Source organism: Ambystoma mexicanum, chromosome 10 (genome assembly GCF_040938575.1).
Source record: "Ambystoma mexicanum isolate Mex_15411 chromosome 10, UKY_AmexF1_1, whole genome shotgun sequence".
In the NCBI taxonomy this organism is placed as follows: domain Eukaryota; kingdom Metazoa; phylum Chordata; class Amphibia; order Caudata; family Ambystomatidae; genus Ambystoma; species Ambystoma mexicanum.
The window spans coordinates 1,366,311,027-1,366,332,970 of NC_090932.1; the positions used below are offsets into that span (position 1 = coordinate 1,366,311,027).

The 21,944-nt window shown below is 41.6% G+C and overlaps 1 protein-coding gene across 2 annotated transcripts in view; it reads right to left on the reverse strand.

Annotated features, from left to right (window-relative positions):
* Positions 1-21,944, reverse strand: part of GRK3 (G protein-coupled receptor kinase 3) — a 1,763,027-nt gene that overhangs the window by 531,630 nt on the left and 1,209,453 nt on the right. The gene's annotated exons all lie outside the window — the stretch shown is intronic.

Below are 21,944 nucleotides of genomic sequence, written 5' to 3' on the forward strand. Positions count from 1 at the left end.
ACTTGCCGGGAGAACTAGCCCCTGCAGGTATGTTTCTCACAGAAGCATTGTCACCATTAGCAACGGTGCTGGTGCTTCCGTATCTCCATTCCCGTAGAGTCCTGGAATGGGACTTACAGTTCCAGCTGCCTGACATCCCAGGCCGCCACATCTTGTAATGTCCCGGTGGCACCATGATATCAGGTGGCGGGAAATGTGTTACAAGGTTGTTGGCAACCCGCCGGTACCGGCGACCTTTTAATGAGAGACAGTATTTATTAAGCGCTAACTTTGCTTCAGGACACAAGTTTACCAATAATAGGGGGAAGGAGACAGCAAGGGGCACATAGATACAAGGGAGCAGGGAGCTAACAACGGGAGAGGGAAGGTAATTTGGCACCATGGTATCTACAAGTAACCAGGTGAGGAAACAGTGGTGAGCAGGTCACTCAGGATCAGGTAGGGTGGGGAGAGTGGGGTGTGGACCTAGGTGTTAGGGAGGAGCCATTCCTGAAAGCGGAGCGTCTTGAGCTTCTTCCTGAAATGTAAAAGCAAGGGGATGAGACTGGTGTTGATGATAATGAGGTTCCAGAGTCTTGGGGTATAGCCAGAGAAGGACTATCTTCTGAAACTTTCCTTTTTGCACCAGTGGATTTGAAGTTTGCACATAGCCATACTTGTAGTGAATCGTAGGCCTCCAGAGATGCTGAGTTTCACAGTAAGGTAGCTTGAGGACTTCAGTGTCACAGCCTCACGATGATGCAGCAGTGTCTCAAGATGATACATGCTTTCAGCAGGAGCCAGTTGGTTGAGGGTAGGGGTGATGTGATTGAAATTGTGGATTCCTTTGATGATCCATGATGCAGCATGCAGGACACTTCTCACGGGTGCCAGGATAGTTGCTAGATGGCCTTCCAGAAGGCAATTTGCACCATCCATGTGGGAGAGGACCAAGGCTTAAACATCCGGTCTGAAGTTGTTTTCTGGGATGAAAGGCGTGATTTTCTGCAGGAAAGAAGGTTGGTACCAAGCTGCATGTGTTTTCCTTGCTATGTGCTCAGGGGAGTTGGTAGGTCTGGAAAAGACCCGGGGCTATGCTGATGTCGGAACTGTTGGGACTGGGGGCTAGCTAGTCTTTTGGCTGTAGCTCCTGAGATTCTATCCGGGGCTACAACCAAAAGATCAGGGGCTATAGCCCCCTTAGCCCCCCCCTAGCAACGCCCCTGCTGTTTGAAGGAGAAGTGTCTGTCAATGTCATACCCAAGGACTTGGCGCAGGTGTGAAGCCCTTCAGGGTCGTAGCAGAGAGCCAAGTATGAATGTCAGGGTGATTGGTGTTGTTGGTCAGCAGTAGGAATTCAGTGTCGGGGAGGGGGGGTGCGAGCTTCAGGACTGGGTCAATGTGAGGCAGGCCTTGATCCTGTGGATTTATTTGATGGAAGATATCATGGGGCAGCTCTGTCTATCATCTGAGGATTGGTATATGTGGATGTTGTGTGGATTTCCTACTGCTGTATGTAACTGTGGCTAGTATTACCTAATATAAGGTACTCTCTCTATTGACCCCAGAACAGCCCGACTGGGATTCAAACCCGCCACATCCAGGGTGCACCCACTCTTATCAACAGACATGTACATCACTGAACTATTGCACCAGCGTGATATCAACTATCAGATTCAAGGTGAAAGAAAAACATATGAAACACGATCATTGTACATACTCCTTTTTTTCCAATGACCATAGAGTCAGAGGGAGGATGGGAACAGAGATTTACCTGTCACAGAACGGGGAGTGGGGCCAGGCTTTGTCATTTCCTCTAAACAGTAAAACCCCAGTCTGGTTCGAACACAAAGTATGCAAATAATGTCCTCTGAAATTCACTGTATGCATAGTTTCACATACATGTGTATTGTGCATATCTGAGAGAGCGACTGGATTTCACTCTTCAGTGTCGACTGGACAAAATATGCTTGAAATTGTTAGGGCCATATGAATCCATATTCACAACAGACACCCATAGCTTAGATTAACTTTTCTTATTTAATTGTCACATCAAGAAAAACCTCCATATTCCCTAGATGTCTCACCATTCATATGACAGCATGGAAATAACGCAGCTCCAAAAAAACAAGAAAGATATCAAGTCACATTAGAAAAAATATTTCACAATCTTTATTTGCAATGAATACTTACATCCCATTTGCTCAATTAAGGTGGCCATGACCAATTTCAAAGAGTCTAGAAAGAAAAACAAAGCTCGGATCCCCAATGTCTGTAGGCTTTCCTTCAGGTAATGCTGGGACCATTTTAACGGATCTGATTAGCTTCCCCAATAGGAATTGGAAAACGAGCTCTTTTATGGGCCAGTTTCTTTTAGATCTGTCACACTCAGGCGACCCTGACAAACAATGCATGAGTTCCAGAAGTAAAGCGAGTGTGCCTTCTGCACTTCTGGTGTTGCCGGAGATATTAAAAAGTGTCAGACTGGCTTCCACTGAGACTAGAACACCATGCCACAGGCCTGAAACAGGAAAAAGCACATTGGACGCAGGCCTTTTTCAAATAAATGTTTGTAATATGAAGCACACTCATTCAACATATGGGCATTGATATATTTTCCATTTCCAATTCTAAAAACGTATGCACATTTAAAAAAAGAAAAAAAAGAACTTCTAGCAATGCACCCCTCACACCAACATGACAGGAAGGCTAACCTAAAACCTCCACTAAGAGGTGTGCAGGTGTCTAATGCATATCTGTATGCCGTAACCATGCCTATGTAACGGCACCTAAAACTGTTTATATCTGGCCCTCCATGTTTTAATGTATACATCTCACTCTGATTTTCACCTGTCTCTTGACAATCTCTTTTATACCCATGTCAATTTGGACACTGCATCCGCTAAGTTTATTTCATGTAAGTGGTTGCAACAGCGCCCTGGTGCCTCAGGGTTTGGGCTCTTTAAAAATATAAAAAATAAATTAAAATGTCATAAATATGAAAAAGAGAGGTTTTGTGAACCCGTGCACTTGTAGCCTACCCCTCTCCTGGGCACAGCTTATTTTTGTGAGTCAGGTTCATCACATGCTAGGATCAGGATGGGTCAAGAAGTGTGTTTGCTGCACCTTTATTAGTAGCTCTGTGCCATGGTGTCCCTGTTTACATGACGCACTCATACTAATCATGTTCTTGCAGACTTTTAGCTATATTAAAATAACCCCTTCTCTTAAGGCAGGAAACTAGATAGATTTTCAAGGCAGATGTGGATGCTCCAAGCAAACAGTGTTTTAGGAACCCAGTGCTTTCTGCCGGAACCACATGATTTGAGTTCCAGTGACTCTAAATTTTGAACTCAAGTGAACGATTTTAGAATTGTTGTCAAGGCCTCCAAATGATTTCTGCATCAAGAATCAAAGCTGAACTTGGTCCCATAAGCTATTTCACACAAAGCATTAGCTGCAATCTGTGGCATGACATAAACATTCCTTGATAACTCAGTGCGCGGAATAAACATTGGATTCTGATCACGACGCATACGACATTGTGTTGGCTATAAGAATCTATTCCCACAGCCAATGGACTTTATATCTTCCCTTTACTTAGATTGTATTCATTAAAGGGAAAACCTTATCCCCTCTTATGACAGGCCTAATCCTTGTGTTGGAAGGAAGAGGGACATGAGCACCTTGCTAGAAGAAGACTGGTATGATACTCAGGAAGCATACCAGGTCAGTCTTTGGTGTGGCTCAGATCCAAACCGCAGATGGAACTCACTAAAGATTGATCCTATGTATTGGTATCAGATCTCCATTGAAACTGAAGAGTCCTGAAGCATTCTGGAACGTGGGGTCAGAGTCGCTAACGCACACTGAAAATGAGAACATAAAGATATGTTTCACGTGCCTGAACATGGCGACTGAGTCCCTAGAGCACACTGCGCAAGTGACATTAAAGCACACTGATGCTTGTGAGAACGTGCTGTCAGAGTTTCTAAAGCACAACGAGAAGGTGAAAATAAAGAGAAACGCTGCATGGGGGAACTTTTGTATTAGAGGTCCTAGAGACCAGTGACAAAGTGAACATAAAGAGACATGCAACGTACTGGACCATGGAGTCAGAGTTCCGAGAAGGCAAGGAAGGCAACGTGACGATTTATAGCTATAGGGAAGCACAGCATCCTGGAAAAAAGCACCTTTCACAAAGACGCAGATAAACACTGTGGTAAGTCCAGAGACATGGATAAGAATTCCGGGCCACCTGACAAACCTATTGTCTTGATAAATCGTTTGAACACTATTTACTTGTCTGTACTCTGAATTGTTTTAAGGCAATATATATATATATATATATATATATATATATATATATATACATATATATATATATATATATATATATATATATATATTGTAAAGCAAGGGGAAAAGTAATTGCACTTCTCCACATAAGGACAGCACTCTTCGCGGTTAGGACGCCAGTATGGATCTCCAAGAAATAAATCAATTCACCATTCGCCAAATGTTCTTATGCCATATCCAGTTTTATTCAAGGCATTAAACTCACGACGCGTTTCGCAACGCTCCCGTTGCTTGCTCACATATACAATATAATGAGGTTGCAAACTGCTTTTAAGTACAGAAGGGCTCGATCTCTATGATTCCGCCCAACACATTTTGTCCTTCTTCTATTTCAACTCTTGAAATACCCCATAAGCATTCTATGTTGAATGCTGGCGGCCATTTTGAGATGTGTGAATTTCCATACATAGTGTATTAAAGCGAATACTTTTTTAGAGATATCACAATTATTTTATAGGGCCGGTCATCGTGTAGTAACAGGTTTTCATTTTCGTTTTCACAATGGTTAAAATATATTATTGCTGTAATGATTTAAAATATATATAAATATATATATTACATGGATGCGGTAGTGTCCATTTAGTTATGGTTAAGTTGGTGTTTCCATAGGAAGAGCATTTTTTGGGTGGTTTATAACTTCGTTGCCTCTGGACGACTCCTCACCAAACTTTGCATAAAAAGTATATGGCCCACTCTGAATTCTTTTGCAAAGTTTGGAGAGGTTTAGTCCAGGGGGGGCAAAGTTATAGGGGGGGGTCCCAAAACTTTTGTTTTTTCCCATAGACATAATGGGAAAAAACTTTGCACACGCCTACAGCCCAAACCGCTAGACGGATTTACACCAAATTTGTGGCAGGAGCGGGGGCTTGGTCCCGAAGGCGTGCTTTTGCAAATTTGGTGTAAATCCGTCCAGTATTTTTTTTTTAAATGACCAAAATGTAAGGCAAAAAAATTAGTGATATCTCTGTTCGCTCCGCGGACGGACTTCCCGGTTCGCTCCGCGGACAGTGCCCTGATTGGCCGAGCGGCTTGCGTGATGCCTGCGGACATGCAACATGTTTGCTGATTGGACGGCATGGTGCGTGAAGTGCGTCAGATTTTCTGTGGCGCCCGCCATCTTGAATTCGCAGACGACCGCGGACAGCGCAGTGAAACTTGGATTAAAAATTGTATTTAGTGGAGTGTGTTGGTGTGTAAGAGTGTTTGGGGAGGGTGGGGGAGTATGAGATAGGTTCAATGTTCTGTTTTTTTATGTGCTAGATGCTTTTGTTGTGTTCGATTTGTCTGCGGAAAACACGGCTGTTCTCAAATTTTCTATATAAACTAAATGGTGGGGTGTTCCGAGGACAGAGTATGTGTCCGTTTTGTTCGTAAGCAAGCTAAAATTGAGGTAAGAACACTCGCAGTGTCCTTAAATGTTGGTACATAAACAAAAAGGGGGTGTCCTGAGGATACTGTCCTTCTTGTACTCTGGCAAGTTGAATGTGTTCTAAGAACATTCGCGTTGCTGAAATGTTTGCAATTAAACAAAATGGGGGTGTTCTGAGAACGCTGTTCGTATTGTTCGTTGTCAGGTTGAAAGTGTTCTAAGAACCCTCCTTATGTCTGCTGACATTACAATTTCCTATGGGCCTTACCCGACTTTTTGTCCACTAAACAAACGATAAATCAGGCTGCTGTGCGCCGACATTATGTGATAATCCTATCACTTGCCCCATCGACCTGGCTGACCTGTTTTTGCAACACTAAATCATATCTCCCGCCCCTAAGCCTGACATTATCAAAGCATTCATATTCCCCGTCTCTCTCCGTGACGTTACAGGGTGCGTAGCCAAATGCGCCCAGTCGTCTCCAGTCCTACGCGACTTTACACAGAACCCGGAACACAACACACATCATCTCACAACACAGCGTGCCACAATTCGGAATATGAAACTGTGATTTAAAAGCAAACAGCAAGATTGTACATTTCATAAAGTACATTTATTTGACATCAAATGTTTAGAGAGAATTCAGCGATTTGCATTTGTCTTTGCTGTCGATCCGCAAAAGTTAATCTTGACTCACGCGCTGTTCCTTTGCGCTACACAGGGTGTTGGTTTATGATAAAAGAAGCACTATGGTCGCACTGATAATCGGAAGGCTGTTCCAACAACAAGGCATTATGGATTATAAAATACTAGCATATTAAAAATGGCAGTACACGTTTAAGAAGCGACAACAGAACAACCTAATCATTGTGGGGTTTATTTAAATACTAGTGCATTTGCATGTGAATTTATGCATATGGATGTAATGAGATTGCATCTGTGCATTCGCGACGTTCATTACAAAAAAGGGGTGAGCTCAATGAGAGGCTATAACAACCATGCCCTCGGCAACCACCCATCATGCACCTGGTGAATTATGCAAATTAGGTTATGAAGTCATTTAGCTACTTCTAGCTACTTTTATGACGGCCAATAGCTACTTTTCTTACTAAGGAGTTGCCAACACTGCTCCTACGCGACTTCATTCAGAATCCAGAAAACAACACAGATATTCTCACAACTCAGCGCGCCACAATTCGGAATATGAAACTGTGATTTAAAAGGAAACAGCAAGCTTGTACATTTCGTAAAGTACATTTATTTGACATCAAATGTTTAGAGAATATTCAGCGATTTGCATTTGTCTTTGCTGTCGATCTGCAAAAGTTCATCTTGAATCACGCGCTGTTCTTTTGCGTTACACAGGGTGTTGGTTTATGATAAAAGAAGGACTGTGGTCGCACTGATAATCGGAAGGCTGTTCCAACAACGAGGCATTGGACCACCATAACGGTTCGTATGTTGCTTCTAGCCGCTAGTACCGCGTAAGGGCATATTGGTCCTTGGCGATTGTCCCATAAAATGGTGACGGTCATGAAGTTGTTTACTCGGAGCTGCACCTGGCAGTTAAAAAATGCGTCGGCCGGGGTCTGAAAATCGTGGCATTGACAGTAGGGAAGGATGTATCTGTTTTAAAAACATAAATTAGTCTCACAAGCCGATCTTCATTAAAAATATTCATTTTATTTATTAGGGCGTGAAACTATTTGCTAGCGAGGATAGTGCAACGGAGTATGTTAACTTATTCCCACTAACCCACCCTCTCTCCTCTGCCTTTTTCAGAGCCGTCTGAGCGCCAGCGGACCACTTCGGCGGTGATAGTGCGCTGTACAAAACAATATGCCACATTGAATGAACAAGTACAACTTAACCGGGCTTTAACGCCACGCTATTGTTATTATATTCCGGTATAAAATAATTTAAAGGGTTACTTACATTATATTGGCATTTTCCATTGTCTACGCATAATGCAGTCCCTAAATACGACTCCGTCTGTGCCAACGATCTTTCTCATAGTGATATAATATATAAAAGCGGTTTCGTTTCAGAAATTTCATCCTTATCGTCTCTTACGTTTTTGCACCCCTCCTTCAAAAGAAGTCTTTTGGCACGATCCCTGTCTGTCAAGGTCAAAAAACAATAGAACCTTATTGTGTGAGTCGTGGGCCACTCCGGCCCGCGAGCAAAAAATGGAAGCAGCTGACCTTCACTGTGAACGAGCATAAATTCTTACTTTGCAACATTCTGTGTAAAGCCATCCCTGAGAAATTGCTTTTTACACTCCATCTTTGTATATTGTCTGCGTGCTAATGAAAAAAGTTTGTTAAAGGGAGTTTATGGTTAACTTGCGCTACTAAAAACCTATGAAATTCAGTAAAAAAACGTTGTTAAAAGGGACGTTATGGTTAAGTTGCGCTACTAAAACCTATGAAATTCAATGAAAAAACGTTGTTAAAAGGGACGTTATGGTTAAGTTGCGCTACTAAAAACCTATCAAATTCAGCAAAAAAACTTTGTTAAAGGGATGTTATGGTTCAAAGTAAAACCGAAAAACCCCTGAAATTCGGCAGTTATGGTAAGATAAGCAACCATAACTCGTGCCACCGTGCACTGCTAACACTAACACCCGGAACATCAAAGATGACATCACAAATGGAACCATGTGGCAAATCATTTAGCGTGTTCACCTTGGTCTCATGTACTGTTGTCTAGGATGTGTATTAGAGTTTGCAGGAACCAATGAACAGGATTATGTCACAGAAAGGAAGGGCTTCATATACAATTAAAAGCAACATGGTGCTGCAGCTCTTTGATGCAAAAGGGAAAAGGAATGCAGCCGAAGACTGAGCTGCAGATTATCATTTACCCCATCTGCCTTATGGCTTTTGGTATTATAGATAGATTGGGATGGCCACAAAGAACTTCTGAAAGGACCTACACATCCTCCATGGTTGCTCGTGGTGAAGAAGGTTTGGGGTGCAGAAAAAACATCTGCACAACGCAGGCATTGGTGAAATCTGACACAAGATCTTCAGTTAATGTGCTGAGTTGGAAACCTTTACAAGTCAGTTATTTTTCGAAGTTGTCTTGCAAATCTGAGTTTCTTGAGCTACAGCCTGGTCACAGATGGGTTGCAGGCGATTTAAAATCGTTGACACAACCAGGCAGCAACTCAGGGTGAAAGACCTCTGTGTGGGGAAACTCTGAGCCTGGCACTGTCAGGCAGGGTTAACAATGGAGGACAACATCAGGATGGCACTTGCCGAACCGCCAACACGTTTGGTGTCAATATAGTGCCATTATGTCTGAGGAACATGTCATGATGGTTTGCTGCATTTGTTCTACAGATAACGTCTGTATAGTTTGGAAAATATGTTCACCCTGGGAAATTAATAGCTTGTGTGCCACTGTTACACACAATCTGGAAGATCGTCTTCCCCTTGAACGGCACATTTTACAGTGTGTTGTTGCAGAAAGAGAGCTACAGGATCCAGGGGAATTCGAGGTGTGTAGCATACAGCAGAGGGAGCCAATGAAGAGAAGTCAGAGAAGTAGCAATATTAGATCATGGAGGGAGCGAAAAGATTAATAAAAACGGCAAACTTAAAGATCACTTGTAAGGTAATAAGAACAGTTGGAGGTAGGCCAAACAAGAGGGAGAAGTAATACTCAAGATAAGAAAACAACTAATTCAGAACAAGCATTATAGTGTCTGAAAAATAACAAAATGTCAGATGTATGAAATTGGAACTGACAGCATCACTTTGGTATGAGTAAATGCCGGGGAAACAGAGTGGAAATAATACACTGAAGATGAAGACACGAATAGGGTGGAGGTGCAGGAAAGATGTTTGCATCAGAAATTGAGTATAGTAGCATGAAGATGGCCAGAAAAGACAGGAGAGTAAAGGAGCAGAACAAGTGGGAGTCATACACAAAAAGTAACAACTTGAAACAAGAGGAAGAAACAATAGAGGAGTAGGAGAGAGGAATATTATGAAGGGAAAAGTAGTGCAGATGAACCCTCTGGAATACCACAAAGAAGTGCGAGGGGGAAGTAGAATTCTCCAGCCCAGAGAATATGAGTGAAGATAGGAAGACAACCAGTAATGTGCAGAGTGAGTACCAAGAGAGTAGAGAGAAGGGCAAGGTACAGATAGATCCACTATGTCTAAAACTGCAACGAAATTAAGAATAAGAAGGGATGATAGCTTGTATGCTAATTAGAAGTTGTACGTGTAGCAACATGTAATAGTGCTGTTCAGTGGAGTGTGACAAGTGAAAACCAGACAGGAGAGAAGGTAAAAGAGTATGCACTTTAAGCTAGCTAGAAAGTTGAGTAAATGCTGCCCATTTGAGGCGTTTAGCGAGAAAAGAAAGAAGAGAAATAGGTCAGTGATTAGAACGAGGATATGAACCAAGACATGATTTTCTTAGCATGAAGACAGAAGCAGGTGGTCCACTAATTAAGACGATAGCCAGCACAATAACTACAGAGTAACTAATTTTCTTACTTTCTCACCAACCAGTCTTTCTCCGTTTCCTGGAAAGGTTCCACTTCTTGCTCGTTTCCTTTATCTTTATCACCCCACTGCAGGTCCCTAAAATCCTCAGCCAGCTTCCTTGGTTAAGTCTACTGTTCCTGCTTTTGTTTCGTTACTAACCGCTCTATTTATTCTTTCTGTTTCCTCAGGCTCATTTCCCGCATCTTTCAAACAAGCTACGGTTCTTCCTGTTCTCAAGAAACCCTTGCCTGATGCTTCTGATCCATCGCACTTTCTTCCGATTTCACTTCTCCCCTTTTTATCCAAACTTCTGGAATGTCTTGTTTATTCACAACTGGCTGCTACTCGTATTCACAACAATATTCTTTGCTCTGGTTTTTCTACTGAAACTACTCTCTTGGCTCCTCTCTATAATACTATCTGTCATGATCAGCACCTTAAACTCTCATATCTTGTAAGAGGATTCAATTCAACACTACAGCTAAGTCAATGCCTAGTCTGGGATACTGAATGGAAACCCTTATTGATATATCTTTATGTCCAGGTCATGCGTTCTGGATGACTACCCCTATATAACACCCCTCCCTTGGAATCCCCCTGACCCCACTGAGCCAAGAAGTAGTTCTGTTTTGCAAGTTAAAAGGTATATTTGAGAATTTAAACAATATAGATATATATCACACTTTATAATAAATTAATAATTGGATATCACACTTAATCTGATATGATAAAGATTAACAACAGAGAATCTGGCACTAGCACACTTGTGAATAGGAACAGAAGAAGAAGGTGGTAGAGAATGCTTTATATAAGTTCAGATGGATGTAATGTTGAATGAAAATGCAATACAGAAAATACTCAATATGATTTCAACAAAACAATGTAATCACTTTTCTCTGGCAATCCCCTTCCCCCTTTATGCAATGCAAGGAAATGGAAGGAAAGCACACAGTTCTCAGAAATGCAATCAACTGTAATTCAGTTCACCCCGGCAAGCTTAGGTTACAGATCGGAGTTTTAAACACAAGCCCAAAATGCTTTTATATGTGCTGGCAATGAAGTGAAAAATATACTAAAATGCTTTTAATTCCCTCTAGGAGGTTCAGGGTGAGTGGTATCAAGTTAATATTATTCCAGGCTCACTTTAGCAAGGATCTAGGAGTAATTGGTAGGTTAAACAAATTTTTGGCAACTGAAAGCAAGAAAACTGCTGTTTTCACACGTGAAGAAATTTTGCAAATCGCGGCAAAATTCGCGAGTGCGTCTTTCGCGATTACGGCAAAACTATAGGGGGTAGGAATGCGGTTCTAGGTTCGTAGGAAAGCCACGATTCTAAGCTTTCTGAGGAAAGTTACTGCAAGTCTCTAGCACAAACGGTCACGGAGATATGAGCGATTAAATAAAGGTCGTTTTTCAGATTTGAAATTTTAAAGTTCAAATAGACAAGTGCAGCTTGCAACTAGAAAATGACAGGTGACAGCTTTGCAAATGACAGGTGACAGTTAGGAGGCAGTTCTACTTAGATTAAAATAGCTTGGATTATATTATTTTAACTAAGAGATTGGTTCTGCACAGTTTGCTAGGTACTCACACTATATTCTTGAATTAAATGGGCCTCGCCACGGATCTGGTCAGATTTTAGACTGGACTCTGGTCTCTGCACTTCACAGTGATCTGGGTCAGCTCTCTCTCTCTCTCTGGATTCTGGAGATTGATGGATTTGAAGTCTGGATCTTTCTGCACAGCTTTCTCTAGAGATTGATGGAGGTAAAGTATGGATTTTCCGGCAGAGCTTCCAGCTGCAAATGGATTTGAAGGTCCCTATCTGTCCTGTCTGTCTGCTTTTATGTGTTTTGAAAATGGGAGTGTGTGCAGCATCACTAGGCTCTACCCCTCTCCACGTATCATTGGCCAAGCTTTCATTTCTCCCCTGATTGGGGGAGCTAAGTTGTGTCAGAGTGATGTCATTTTACAGCCTGCAGAAAGTCCACTCCTCCTGTCAACTTGCACACAAATCTAGATTTGAACCAAATACATATTTGCAGAGGTACATATTGTTTTAAAATTACACGCACCCATCACATATCACAGGAGGTATACCCTGTCCAAATCTGCTCTTCCTGAGAGCTTGCATTCAGAAATGGCAATATTTTGCACTTTTTAACTGGTTTGCAATACCGGACATTACCCCAAATTTACACACATGTGCGCAAGGAGTATGGACATTAATTGATGAAGTGTCAGATTTTTAACATGCATACATTTAGAGTAATACCCTCTTTTCCGCTAAAACCCCCCTGAACATACCATCTTTTTAGAGTTATGTTCTGGCCCCAAAGGGGTGTGGTTTCCCCCCAGCACAAGGTTGAATTTCTGGTTTTTCCAGTTCTGCCAAGCCAGCTTGCTCTCACAGGCAGTGCTCCTCCCCTGTCCTTCCAGGAGGAAGCTCCATTTACGACTCCCGCCAATAAAACATTTGCCTGAGTCAGGACAGGGCTTTGTTCAGAGCTCCTGTATTCTGTGGGGGCTCCCCTTAATTCAATTATCAGAGAGATGGCATATCCTTAGTGTGGCCAGCAAAAGGCAGATAGGCCTGGGAACACAGCTGTGACTCAAGTTTCACTCCTGATGGGGGGTAGCTGGTGGGCAGAATTCAGTTCCTTAAGCCAGGTTTCAGATAAAATGTCACTTTTTGTTACCCAGTTTAAGTCAAGACAATGTTTACATATGCAGCTAGAATGCTGATTCTAAGTTTAAACTATGATATTTAAACAATTGCAACCTATGTGACACTCAAAGTAGGTCATTCATTTCTTTTAAACATTTAGATTTTTAGTGTCTTTCAGTCCAAATTTACTTAAACTGCTGAAATCCACAGCTCAGCCAGTCTTGTTATAAACCTTCAAGTCACTTCAGAATATAACTTTACATTGGATCCACCTCTCAGTAAGTCTTTCTTTGGCTTGCCTTGGGTTCATTTATTCAGTTTTACACAAAAAAAGTAAAATCTGGTGTTGTTTTAAAACGCCGGCATTTTGATAGTGGTGAGTACTGGTACTGCACCCCTTTTTGGGATTTAAGAAAATGAATTCCCAACAGTTATGGGTTTGCTTTTGGCAATCAGCATTGCCATTCCCAATGGTTTCAGACTACTGTGTGGGTAGTCCAATGGTGGTTTTAGGCAGTGTCCTTCTGTGCCCATAACATCGGCTAAAAGGAGTGGCAGCCTATTCTTCATGCATTTCCCTGTGCATTTTCTGGGAAGCTCTGGCCATCATGATGTTTTCCATGTCAGTACTGCACAGTTTTGAGGTAGGGCTTGGATGCGTGGATAAAAACATCCCACAATCTCTTGATCTTGCTGGATCTCAGTGCCGTATTCAACACTGTCAAACATCTGACTCTGCTTTCAATGCTCTTCTCTCGTGGTTTGTTTGGTACTGTTTTTAAATGGTTTTCTTCCTGTCTCACTAACTGGTATTGTTCTGTTTCCTGGAAGGGTTCCAGCTCTTGCTTGTTTCCTTTATCTTTATCACCCCACTGCAGGTCCCTAAAATCCTCAGCCAGCTTCCTTGGTTAAGTCTACTGTTCCTGCTTTTGTTTCATTACTAACCACTCTATTTATTCTTTCTGTTTCCTCAGGCTCATTTCCTGCATCTTTCAAACAAGCTACGGTTCTTCCTGTCCTCAAGAAACCCTTGCCTGATGCTTCTGATCCATCGCACTTTCTTCCGATTTCATTTCTCCCCTTTTTTATCCAAACTTCTGGAATGTCTTGTTTATTCACAACTGACTGCTACTCGTATTCACAACAATATTCTTTGCTCTGGTTTTTCTACTGAAACTACTCTCTTGGCTCCTCTCTCTAATTCTATCTGTCATGAACAGCACCTCAAACTCTCATATCTCTTGATCTTGCTGGATCTCAGTGCCGTATTCAACGCTGTCAAACATCTGACTCTGCTTTCAATGCTCTTCTCTCTTGGTTTGTTCGGTATTGTTTTTAAATGGTTTTCTTCCTGTCTCACTCACTGGTATTGTTCTGTTTCCTGGAAGGGTTCCAGCTCTTGCTTGTTTCCTTTATCTTTATCACCCCACTGCAGGTCCCTAAAATCCTCAGGTTAATTTCTTGTATCTTTCAAACAGGCGGGGTTTTGAAGAAAGGGAAAAGGGGGGTCCTCTTTGTGTTTTATAGAGGGGCCTGAGTCTGGAGGACGAATTTACACTGCAGAAAAATGGGGTGGACTCTGGCTGCCTCTTCCTCTGAGACACTAACAGGTGTCGCACTGGCATACATGAAACCAAGTCTACACTGGTAGGACTTGTATTTCTTATAGTAGAACCCAACAACACTTTTTCACAGGTGCTAAAACTTCTTTATTTAACACACAACAAGTTTTTCCTTTTTTATAATAGATAGACAAACTAAAAGTCCACTTTCACAAATTGCATTTCCATTATATTGTATCGGCATATAATGTCAACAACACATGATTGTTAATACAACAAGGTTATCAAGTGCAATATTACTGCACATGCACTGAAAAAGAGTCGACACTCAAATGTGTTTCCAGCTATGTTAACAACGCAGGTGTTGATGGTGGGTTGTTCTATAGCTTTCCTCAGGGCTGTAAAATGAGAAGGAATAGAGTAGTCTTTCATGTGTTGCTCAGAAAAACTGTGGATAAGGAACAAGAAAAGGAACGTGTGTTGTTTAAAAGGGTCTGCTAGATAAGTAACTAAAATGCATGATGCAGTGCTCAGACATACCTGTCTTCAACAGTATTTTGTCTCAGGGCAAAATGATGCGTGGGGAATGGTGGATCCAAGTGTGCCAGACCAAGTAGAGATCGTTCTCTTGAGTTGCAGAAGAGGCATCCACTACAACACGTAGGACACAGCATGTGTTAGAGAAAAGTGTCCTACTTGTATCATGTAATTGACAACAAAGTGCACGTGAAAAATAAGTGCTGGTGACTTATTATTTGACCGGTGTCGAGATCGTGAGACAGTGTGGCTAACTGTGCGAGGACGAGTGTCCTATTTGGTCATCTCTATTTATTATAGGAGAAACGAAAATTTCTTATATATGGGGGCTGACAGTCAAATGTAACAGTCCCTATGGTGCCAGTACTTGTAGTATCCCGAAGGAGAGAGCGGTATGCTTACCTTCTCGTACTGGGAAGAGCTCCTGAAGTGAGCTGTGTATTCTGTTTGTTGCTGAACGTGCACCGCGCATGCGTTGTGTCATGCCGGGGGATGCAAGCTATTAGAAAAAGGCGAGAGCGAGTGATTTGCGCATGCGCGAGCGAATAGTGGTGGAATTGCCGCGCGTGCGTGGTAGGAGAAAGTGAGAGCCTACGTGTGTTTATGGCTTAGTTACTGTTGCTATATCGCGTCAGAGGAAGGCGTGGTCTGTGTGTGCGGGGAACTAGTCCCGTAATTGCAATGTATGTAGGGGGTCTGTGTAGTCCGAGTGTTCATTTTGAAACCAACACAAACACAACACAGTATACATTATGAGCTTGAATCTCAACAATATAGAACTGAACATGTATATTCGTTCATAGAGGCATGTTCACGTTTAGATAAACAGACTTTTGATGCTTTGAAAAAACATTTTTAAACATATTTTTAACACTACGCCCGATGTGGTTTTAGATGGTATTAAAAAACCAGGCGTGCTTCTCCTTGCTGTAACCTCATTGTACCACTTTCTGCATCTTGATTGATTAATGGTGGGAGGGGCAAGGTTGGGAAGTACAGTGCTGGGAGATAATTTTATGGAGGTGTACATCGGTTGGTATTAGAAGAAGAGGTTCCACTCTATGCAAATGTTCAATCAATTTTTCACCGTATCCAGTCTGTGGATCCATTTCTGTTCCAATTTCCTCAGGGCTAGGTCTCAGTCACCTCCTTGTTCTTTTTCATCTATGGTTTGGATGATCGCCCACTGGAAGTCTGTATATTTATGTTTGAGTTTACTGAAGTGGGCAACCAATGGTTTATCTTCAACCGCGTTTTTTAGACATGATCTGTTTTCACAAATAGGTTGCCTCACCTCTCTTTTGCTCTTGCCGATATATAGTAAGTCACAGGGGCACCGTATGACGTATATACTCCACTTTGTACGGCAGTTGGAGAAGGTTTTGTATTTCCATTCTAGGCCATTTAGCAAGATGGTTTTTTGGTCTTTCGTGAGGTTACAGACTGAGCATTTGCCACATCTGTGATGTCCAATGACAGGGGGAAGGTCCCACAGGATAGTTTGGTTGGATTTTTGTATGGAGCCTGGGTATGTATGTACTAGGCAATCTTTTAGATTTTTGCTTCTTTTGAATGCAAATCTGGGCTTTTCGGGGCAAAAATCCTCTGTTTGTAGAAGGTTCCAATTTGATAAGACTGATTTTCGGATGTAGTCTTTCAAACAAGCTACGGTTCTTCCTCTCCTCAAGAAACCCTTGCTTGATGCTTCTTATCCATCTCACTTTCTTCCTATTGCACTTCTCCCATATTTCCCAAACTTCTGGAATGTCTTGTTTATTCACAATTGTCTTCTTATCTCATTCTTAGCAATCTTCTTCCATCTCAAAAATCTGACTTTCACTCTGGCTTTTCTACTGAAACTACTCTCTTGGCTGTTTCTAAATCTATATGCCTTGCCCAGTACCTCAAACTCTCATCTCTTTGATCGAGCTGGATCTCAGTGCTGCATTCGCATTCGACATTGTCAAACATCTGACCATGCTTTCAATGCTCTCCTCTCTTGGTTTATCTGGTACTGTCTTTACACGGTTTTCCTCCTATCTCACTAGCCAGTCTTTTCTGTTTCCTGGAAGGGGTCTACCACTTGCTCTTTTATGTTTATCTCATGGCGTCCCTCAAGGATCAGTTCTTAGGTCTGTTTTAGTCACTATTTATACTTCTACACTTCTGTCCCTCTTTGCAAATTACTTTATGTGGATGATACGCATATTCTTCTGTCTTTCCCTACTTTTGTCAATTCTATCCACCATCGACTCTCTTCTTGGCTTTATGCAATTTCTTCCTAATTTCTGAGGCTGAACTCCAAGAAAACTAAACTGCTATTGTTTCCTGCTTCTTCTCAGATTTCTCCGCCTTAATCAACTTATTCGTAAGCCCATAGTTTAGGGTTTATTTTTGACTCCTCCTTTTCATTTTTATTACAAATGTCATCTGTGGTCCACTCCTGTCATTTTCAGCTGTTTAATATTTGGAAAATCCGTCAGTCACTTACTTTTTCTTCTATCAAACTGCATCTTCAATCCTTGATTATATCTTGCTTCTACTATTGCAGTTCACTTCATGTTTACTTGCCTAATTATGTCATTTTCCGCTACACTTCATTCTTCATTTGTCTATTAGAATGTCTACTCTCTTCCTCCCTTGCTCTCATGTCTCCTTACCTTGCATGATTGAGTTTTCAGTGTACACATTTTATTTGGTTTGCCCATTAACAGTATAAAGGAACATACCATTTTAACATAATTAAATGTGTTATAAAAGAACCTAATTGCTGGACACCTTGAAACTCCTAACCAATCATTCTTTACAGATGTTAAAATAACATACATAAAGACCTTAATTTATAGAATACATTGTCTAAAATATCACCCTGACGAATATAGCAGTTATGTCATAGAGGACCACAGGCATGTTCTCTCAAACTTCTTCCTGCCTCTTTAACAAATGATACAATACCATACATAAATAAATCCCCATTTTAAGAAAGTGTGGACTAAACCATCTTCTTCTCAGATGAACATAGAATTTACTAATGAATAACACATGTAGACGGTGCACTGCCTGTCTATGCACCACCAGGTGGTTCTAGTTCTCACCAGGAGAAGATTTCATCTAATCATAAGTACATCCTTCCTACACTCTTGAGAACGTTTGGGGATACTATGTCAATGCAAGTCTCACTATAAAGTCATAGGGAAGACAGCCTCAGAATGTGCTGCTGGGTGTTCTCAAACTTTTTTCAGCGCATATCTTTATCAACTTTTTCCATTGTTCTTTTGTCATCGAGCTAAGGAGCTCTATCCCATTGAACACCCATATTTCTATTAAACGATCCCCTTTGAATACCATTGATACGTCCCTTGTGTAAGGGAATTGGGCATCTCCTTATAGGCATTCCCTATATTTGGATTTATAACGGAATTGAGATGCACTTCAAGGAAAAACTGCAGGAAGCAAATATGTGCCAGACACTCTAAACTAGACACCCCTAACTCCCAACTTAGCGCATCTCCCGAAGAGGTTACCTGTCTATCGGTGGTGTGAATTTAACTTTCTTTGATGGTTTTTCAAAAAATATTCATGCACTTGCTCCCACTTACCTTAGTTCTTTGATGTCCTTCTATCCCCCTACTCCTTCTCAAATTCTAATCCTCTTTGTGTTGCCTCTCACTTTCAACTCTTTCAGGTCCTTGCTTCCAAACTTTGGAACTCTATCCCTCTCTATATTCGCTCTTATTCATCTCTCTCTCTGTTTAAAAAACGGTTTAAGGCTTATTTATTTTATACTTCTTTCCTTGACGTGCCCTGATTTGATAAAGGCAAACCCCCGAAACACATGTCATCTGAAAGGGCACATTGCAATTTTTTGATTAAACACTGGTGATGAAAACCTAATCTGGCACAGGTCTCTAAGAGTATTTGTTCCTTAAATAAATAAATAAATACACAAATATATAACTCAGGAGCAAAATGGCCATTGACAAGCCTTTGACTACCAAAAGAGAAGCAAACCAGTTGGACACCTACTGTTATCCATAAGAGTTAGTGTCAATATTAGGCCCATAGGCCCATTAATCAATGGAGCATTATATGGTTCTATTTAAGAATAAATGTACCACTTATCTATAGATGATGTATACCTATCACTGAATGGGATATGCCCATGTAAAACAGGGTGTGATTTTTACTGGCTTCTCACTGAGACCACATGTTTCTGTATATGCTATTCAGATGGCCATGGGGGGATGGAGCTATGACAAAGTGCCATGACTTTTCCCAGGTGTTAGAAATTGGAGGTGTGTGGATAAAGGGGCTAGGAACACCCCACTCTGCATGGTGCAGGACCCAGAGGACATGTGTAGGCCATGTGCAGAGGATCCCCTGATATACCCCACACTCAATGTAAGCTTGGTAGGGACTGTGTAACTGTCAGCATTGCCCCTTTAAGGATAACAGTTCTGCCTGTAAGCGGGCAATGAAGTACAGGAGTAATATCTCTTTCCCTGCAGACAGCACTAGAGACTCCCAAAAGTGTTGCTCAAAAGCTGGAGGATCATATTCACTCAGTAGGTTGTTTCCTTTGGCATTACGTGAAGAAGAAGAATACCAATCATGTGTGTGCTTATATAGCACTGCATATCAGGTCCCTTCCAGTTTTTAACTGAGTAAAAACAGGTGTTATTTTTATCCCATGTTATGGTACTCGATGAATCAACCTCATAAGGATGAAAGGCTCAGTCAGCCCTTGCATGGGATTTGAACTTGTGAGTGCAGTCTGCCCTCAGGTTAATACATACTACTGATTTTCGTTTGCGTCGCCATTTCCAGGTAGTCCAAACTTGTTGTGTGTATTGCTTGGTTCCCTTGACTGACCCATTATATTTGGACATATTATAGGTAATATCTTGATATGTGTATAATTTCCTCTCAATTCTCTTTTTCACAATCCACAGGCTCTCAAATTGGAACAAACTGAGACCAGTCTCGCAGAGGAGATGCTAAGGTAAAATAAATCATAACAAATACCAGGGGTCAAGTCCTAAAAATTAAAGTGGGGGGACTCATCAACAAACGCAATGAGATGTGACGTCGCCAGAAATTAGCATATCAAGGTGAAATATGCACATTTAATTAAATTGGCTTAGCATAACCACCCAAATTGAACAGGACGAATGGCATTTGTCTTTCATAAAATCAACACACACACAAAACCAAGAGAGGATATTTTCTTCTAATAGTGTTTTTGAAAACTTTAAAAGATGTGCACGTTTTAAACTCCAAGAACCTATTCTAATATTTTCCCTGTGACTTCAAGTAACGAAATGGGACATTTCAGGTTTAGTTGTTTGTTATTTTTCATTGGATTATATAGTGCAGTGGTGAAGTCTCCGGCCTACAAATCTACCGACTGCGGCTTGATCCCAAGGTTGGCTTTAATTCATAAATTCAAAGAGGACATTCAATGTTTATCATTTTATCTGGGGGGACTGAGCCCCCCCTCTGAATAAAGTGGGTGTACCCTCGACTTAGTCCCCCCCTCTGAATAAGGTGGGTGTACCCTCGACTTGAGCTCTGAAAATAGCCCCTTACAAGCCACGTGTGTAGTCTAGCTGGGACAGTTTATCTCTACTGAGACACTTGGAGTTGGTTCAAGGAAGGATGATAATTATCTTTATGAATTCTATATTGTGTGAAATTGTCATGTTCTGGCATCATACATGCTTCTGCTTTTAGTAAGTATAAACAGTGGGAAGGTTCGCATTTATTTCAATTAAAAACAATCCTGTATTCATTTAGCTAAATCCAGATGGATCCATTTTTTGTAACTACTAATTGTAATCCAAACCTGTGCTTCAAGTGGAAAATATAGCACTCACTGATACAAGCAGACCTTTACTTCCGTAGGGCCCCCTTGTAATTGCCTCACTCTTAGCAAGGGTCTGATCGTTCTCTGTACAGAGCACCGATGGATCATTGAATGCCTGCATGCACCTGTTACAGAATTGGAAACACAGCTTCCACCGAAGTTTCTGCACCCTTTATTACAACTGTTAAGACATTCTGGGTTCATCTTTCTTGTGCCCACATGTGCGCAGTGGGGGATCATGAATGACAGGCATCTTATCACAAATTCCATTGCAGCGTTATGTTTCCATGATTTGCACAGAATATCCATGCACAAGTATATGTTGATATTGTACTGTTTGGTAAATCTGCACTAGTGTACACAGTTTCCATGCCAGAACATGCACGGTATAACTTTTTTTGGGAGTACGTTTTTTCTCCAGGTTAATACTCTAAATGTAATATTGGTGGTTATAAGTATGATTTATAAAAAGTGAAGGGACATGTTTTAATCATACGACCTGCTCGTCTAAGAAGAATGCACATGCCTGCCTTTCGAGGAATGTGGGGCGCAGGGGTAGGAGGCACAGAAGAGCAAACATATTGATCAGGTGGACACCCTTCAAACACGTTTTTGATTGTGGTCACATGCCCATGACATTTAAATCACTACATAGTAATTTGATCAATGTTAACCAAAACACGTAGGTGTGTAATCTCTCTCTCTTTCTCTCACACATGCAGGCACCTGTCTATGCCCACAAAGGCGTTGCTGGGGGGCGGAGGGGCCTATAGCCCCCAGTCTTTTGGTTGTAGCCCCGGATAGAAGCCCAGGAGCTACAACCAAAAGGCTAGCTAGCCCCGAGTCCCGACATTCTCAACATTAGCGTACCCCCAGACCTAGCAACACCCCTGCCACACACACACTCTCTCTCTCTCTCCCTCTCTCCATCTCTCGAAATGTCTCTTCCCGTATAATCTCCCTCTCACTTACATTCCGTTTGTCTTCTCTATCACAGAAGTTCTCTGATAGTTCTGGGTGTGTTTGTCTATTTTGTAGTCTACTACGTCATGTCTGTATATTTGTGTTTCATTGGGCCTGCAACACAATTCCAAATGC